This window comes from Arachis ipaensis, chromosome B4 (genome assembly GCF_059453495.1).
Source record: "Arachis ipaensis isolate K30076 ecotype BB chromosome B4, ASM5945349v1, whole genome shotgun sequence".
Classification (NCBI taxonomy): domain Eukaryota; kingdom Viridiplantae; phylum Streptophyta; class Magnoliopsida; order Fabales; family Fabaceae; genus Arachis; species Arachis ipaensis.
In genome coordinates, this window is record NC_142439.1 from 69,043,977 (window position 1) to 69,050,064 (window position 6,088).

General features: G+C 35.2%; 1 non-coding gene across 1 annotated transcript; it reads right to left on the bottom strand.

Moving 5' to 3' along the window:
- Nucleotides 1–4,663: 4,663 nt before the first annotated feature.
- LOC148567823 (small nucleolar RNA R71) lies at nt 4,664–4,771 on the bottom strand. Its single transcript, XR_015881439.1, has one exon. It is a non-coding gene; the product is annotated as a small nucleolar RNA R71 (small nucleolar RNA).
- Nucleotides 4,772–6,088: the final 1,317 nt, after the last annotated feature.

The window sequence follows — 6,088 nt, forward strand, 5'->3', positions numbered from 1 at the left end:
TCTTGAAACTCTGACCCCTCGGATGAAAATACTTGAAACGTCCCCGACTAGTGTTTCCTCCGTGAGTTTCCTTGGACGAAGCTACCCTTTTCGCATATTCTTCCACCACTCATGCCTTGTTCACCAACTCAGAGAAAACACGGATCTCTATAGGTGCCACAGTAGTCATAATGCTATCCTTCAAACCCCTCTGGTACTTGATACATTTCAAGCTTTCGTAGGTCTCCAGGGCACCCTGACACACCCTACAAAAGCTACAAAGCTCCTCGAATTTGCTTGTGTAATCTACCACAGACAAGGAACCTTGCTTCAACTGCATAAGTTCCATCTCCTTTGCTTCCCTTGCAGACTCAGGAAAGTATTTCTTGTAGAAGGCCTTTTGAAAAACATCCCAAGGAACGTCGGCATTCTGAAGCTGTAACAAGCGGCACTCTGCTTGCCACCAATGCTGGGCCTCTCTCGCAAGCTGATAAGCAACAAATTCTACATATTGGTTATTCAGAATATGTTGCGCCTATAAAGCATGCTCCATGGCCTAAAACCAGTTGTTTGCTTTTGTAGGGTTGGTCAATCCTCTGAAACTTAGCGGATGAATGATGAGCGGATAATTTATACCCTTTTTGGCATTGTTTTTACATAGTTTTTAATATGTTTTAGTTACTTTTTATTATATTTTTATTAGTTTTTATGCAAAAATCACATTTCTGTACTTTACTATGAGTTTATGTATTTTTCTGTAATTTCATGTATTTTCTGGCTAAAATTGAGGGACCTGAACAAAAATCTGATTCAGAGGCTGAAAAAGCACTGCAGATGCTGTTGGATTCTGACCCTCCTACACTCAAAATGGATTTTCTTGAGCTATAGAAGCCCAATTGGTGCGCTTTCAAATGCGTTGGAAAGTAGATATCTTGGGCTTTACAGCAATGTATAATAGTCCATACTTTGCCCGAGATTTGATTGCCGAAACTGGCGTTCAAACGCCCACCAGAGACCCTTTTCTGTAGTAAAACGCCAGAACTGGAACCCAAGCTGGCGTTTAACTCCAAGAATGGCCTATGCACATGAAAGCTTCAATTCTCAGCCCAAGCACACACCAAGTGGACTCCGGAAGTTGATTTCTACACTATCTGCACTTAGTTACTCATTTTCTGTAAACCTAAGTTACTAGTTTAGTATAAATAGCACTTTTTACTATTGTATTCATATCTTTTGATCACCTTTTTTTATCACTTTTCTCATCTTATGTTACATTTGGAGGCTGGCCATTCGGACATGCCTAGACCTTTTTCTCTTATGTATTTTCTACGGTAGAGTTTCTACACCTCATAGATTAAGGTGCGGAGCTCTGCTGTTCTTTATGAATTAATGCAAGTACTATTGTTCCTCTTTCAATTCACGCCTAATTCTTCTCTAAGATATACTCTTGTACTTAATTCAATTAATTCAGAATGAAGGGGTGACCCGTGACAATCGCCCACTATCTTCGTTACTCGCTTAGCCAAGATCCGCGTGCCTGACAACCACAAGCAGTCTACATGATGTTAAACGTAGTCATTAGACGACAGCTGGAGTATATTCTCTTGGGTCCTTGATCCATGATTCGCATCGTCTCTCCTAACAACAGAGCATCCGAGTTTGAGATTAGAACCTTCATGGTATAGGCTAGAACCATGGGCAGCATTCCTAAGATCCGGAAAGTCTAAACCTTGTCTGTGGTATTCCGAGTAGGATCTGGGAAGAGATGACGATGAAGAGCTTCAAAATTGCAAATGTTGGACATAGTGATAGTGTGCAAAAGAATAGAGAGATCCTATTCCGATGCTAGTGAGAACCAACAGATGATTAGCCATGCGGTAGCTGTACCTGGTATTTTTCATCCGAGACGAGAAATCCGACAGTTGATTAGCCGTGCAGAAACCATACCTGGTATTTTTCATCCGAGAGGATCATACAGCTTGCCATGGAAGGAAGCACGCATGATTGGAAGAAGACAATAGAAAATAAGAGGTTCAGAAGCAACAAAGCATCTCCAAACGCTTATCTGAAACTCCTACCAATTAATTACATAAGTATCTTTATCTTATTTTATGTTTTATTTATCTTTTAATTATCAAAACCTCATAACTATTTGAATCTGCCTGACTGAGATTTACAAGATGACCATAGCTTGCTTCAAGCCGACAATCTTTGTGGGATCAACCCTTACTCACGTAAGGTATTACTTGGACGACCCAATGCACTTGCTGGTTAGTTGTGCGGAGTTGTGAAAAGTGTAAATTACAATTTCGTGCACCAAGTTTTCGGCGCCATTGCCAGGGATTATTCAAGTTTGTACAACTGACGGTTCATCTTGTTGCTTAGATTAGGTAATTTTATTTTATGTTTAAGCTTTTTATTTTTATTTTCGAAAAAAGAAAAAAATTTATGTGTTTTCGAAAAATTCAAAAAAAATTTTTAAGAATGAATTCTAGAGCTTCTTGAGATATGTTGAAGCCTGGCTGGCTGTTAAGCCATGTCTAATCTTTTGGACCGAGGTTTCCACTTTCCATTGTAGAAAGGACATGTTTGTATTTGTATGCTAAAGCTTGGCTGGTCATTTGGCCATGTCTAATTCTTTTGGACCGAAGCTTTAGACTAACATTGCATGAATCCTGGAATTCTCATTAAAAATTTTGAATTTCTTTATTTTCTTTTTCCAAAATAATTTCAAAAAAAAATAAATAAATACAAAAAAATTAATAAAACCATAAAAACAAAAAATTTTGTGTTTCTTGTCTGAGTCTAGTGTCAAATTTTAAGTTTGGTGTCAATTGCATGATTTAATTTTTCTTTACAAAAATATATGCATTGTTTTTTTCCTTGTTTGATCTTTAAATTTTCTTGTTTTATGTCTTTTCTTTTTTTTCTTGTGCATTTTCGAATTCATAGTGTCTAAACATTACAAATTTCTAAGTTTGGTGTCTTGCATGTCTTTCTTTTCTAAAAAAAATTTTCAAAAATATGTTCTTGATGTTCATCTTGGTCTTCAAAGTACTCTTGGTGTTCATCTTGACATTCAAAGTGTTCTTGCATATATTATTTGTTTTGATCTTAAATTCTTATGTCTTGTGTCATTCTGTTGTTTTTCTCTTTCTTCATTAATTCAAAAAAATCGAAAATAATATCTTTCCCTTATTTTACTCATAAATTTCGAAAATTTGGGTTGATTTAGTCAAAATTTTTAAATTTTAGTTATTTCTTGTTAGTCAAGTCAAAATTTCAAATTAAAAATTCTATCTTTTTAAATCTTTTTCAAAATCAAATCTTTTTCATTTTTCTTTCATGTTTTTTTCGAAAATTCTTCAAAAAAAATTTTTAAAATCTTTTTCGTAATTTTTATTTCATAATTTTCAAAATCATTGCTAACATTTAATGTTTTGATTCAAAAATTTTAAGTTTGTTACTTTCCTATTAACTTTAATTAATTGCTCTAGAATCATATCTTTTATTTTCTTGATAGTCAAGTCATCAACTTTAATTTTAAAAATCAAATCTTTTTAATTTCCTTTTCAATATTTTTCAAAATAAATTTCAATCATATCTCTTTCAAAATTTAATTTCAAAATCTTTTTCTAACTTCTTATCCTTTCAAAATTGATTTTCAAATCTTTTTCAATTAACCACTTAATTTGTTTGTTTTAATTTTAAAAAGTTTACTATTCCTTATCTTTTTCAAAACCACCTAACTACTTCTCTCTCTCATTAATTTCGAAAACAACTAACCACTTTTTTTCAAAATTCTTTTTAATTAACTAATTGTTTTAAATTCTATTTTTATTTTATTTCTTTTCTTAAATTCAAATTCTAACTTATAATTAAAATAAAAACAAAAATATTTTTCTTTTCTTTTAACTAATATTCGAATACTCTCTCTCTCATCTCTTTCTATTTATTTTATATTTTTTAATAACACTTCTCTTCACTCATAATTCGAACCCTCTCCCTCTCTCTGTTTTCGAATTCTTCTTATTCTCTCTCTACCTCATTCTTCTATTCTCCATTCTTCTACTCAGATAAAGAAATCTCTATATTGTGACATAGAGGATTCCTCTTCTTTTTCTGTTCTCTTCTTTTTCATATGAGCAGGAACAAGGATAAGAACATTCTTGTTGAAGCTGATCCGAAACCTGAAAGGACTCTGAAGAGGAAGCTAAGAGAAGCTAAAGCACAACACTCTGAAGAGGACCTTACAGAAATTTTCGAAAAAGAAGAAGGCAAGGCAGCCGAACCCAACAACAATGGTGGAGATGCAAGGAAGATGCTTGGTGACTTTACTACACCAACTTCTGACTTCTATGCAAGAAGCATCTCAATTCCTGTAATTGGAGCAAACAACTTTGAGCTTAAGCCTCAATTAGTTTCTCTAATGCAGCAAAATTGCAAGTTTCATGGACTTCCATTAGAAGATCCTCATCAGTTCTTAGCTGAATTCTTGCATATCTGTGACACTGTTAAGACCAATGGGGTTAATCCTGAGGTCTACAGACTTATGCTTTTCACTTTTGCTGTAAGAGACAGAGCTAGGATATGGTTGGACTCACAACCTAAAGAAAGTATGAACTCTTGGGAAAAGTTAGTCAATGCTTTCTTGGCCAAATTTTTTCCACCTCAAAAGTTGAGCAAGCTTAGAGAAGAAGTCCAAACCTTCAGACAGAAAGAAGGTGAATCCCTCTATGAAGCTTGGGAAAGATACAAGCAATTGATCAGAAGGTGTCCTTCTGACATGCTTTCCGAATGGAGCATCCTATGTATATTCTATGATGGACTGTCTGAATTATCCAAGATTCCTTGGATCATTCTGCTGGTGGATCTCTTCATCTGAAGAAGACGCCTGCAGAAGCCCAGGAACTCGTTGAAATGGTTGCAAAAACCAGTTCATGTATACTTCTGAAAGAAATCCTGTGAATAATGGGATGACTCAGAAGAAAGGAATTCTTGAGATTGATACTCTGAATGCCATATTGGCTCAGAATAAAATATTGACTCCGCAAGTTAATATGATTTCTCAGAAACTGACTAGAATGCAAGCTGCATCCGGCAGTACTAAAGAAGCCTCCTCTGAAGGAGAAGCTTATGACCTTGAGAATCTTGCAATAGAAGAGGTGAATTACAAGGGAGAATCCTATGGAAACACTTACAATCCTTCATGGAGGAATCATCCTAATTTCTCATGGAAGGATCAGCAGAAGCGTAATCAAGGCTTCAATAATAATAATGGTGGGAGAAATAGGTTTGGCAATAACAAGCCTTTTCCATCATCTTCTAAAACTACAAGAAAACCAGGATTTTGCTACGCTTTTAAAGCGTGGCGAAAAGTGGGAAAAAGCGTAGCGATAGCTTTTCGCCACGCTTTTTGAGCAACCGGCACGCTTTTGAAAGGGTCACAACTGTTAGCGTGCCGGTTGCTCTATCGCCACGCTTTTAGTGACCTATGGCCACGTTTTTTTTGTCGCCACGCTTTTATCTATTGCCACGCTTTTAAACGTGGCCATATGCGAGAGGATATGGCTACGCTTTTAAAGCGTGCCAATAGCTAGATATGGCTACGCTTTTAAAGGGTGCCAATAACTAGAGATACGGCTACGCTTTTAAAGTGTAGCAAAGTCGTGAGATATGACTACGCTTTTAAAGCGTGCCAATAGCTAGAAATATGGCTACGCTTTTAAAGCGTACCAATAGCTAAAGGTATAGGTACGCTTTAAAGCGTGGCGAAAAGTGGCTGCTGTATGGAATAGCTACCCTTTTAAAGTGTGGCGAAAAGTGGCTGCTGTATGGAATTTGTTGAAGTTCAGTTGTTTTTTTTTAATCTTCATAATAAAATCTAACAAAATTCATAAATAATGTAAAATTTAAACAATATAAAACCTTCATAACAATTTTAATTACTATTAACAATATAAAACCTTCATAAACTTGTACACCAAATATAGTGATTAATCACATGACAAGCTCTAACAAAAAATCAAAGTGATAACAACTACCCATAAATTTGTAATACATGCATTACAATTCCAATAACTATTACATTATCTACATCCTCTAAAAA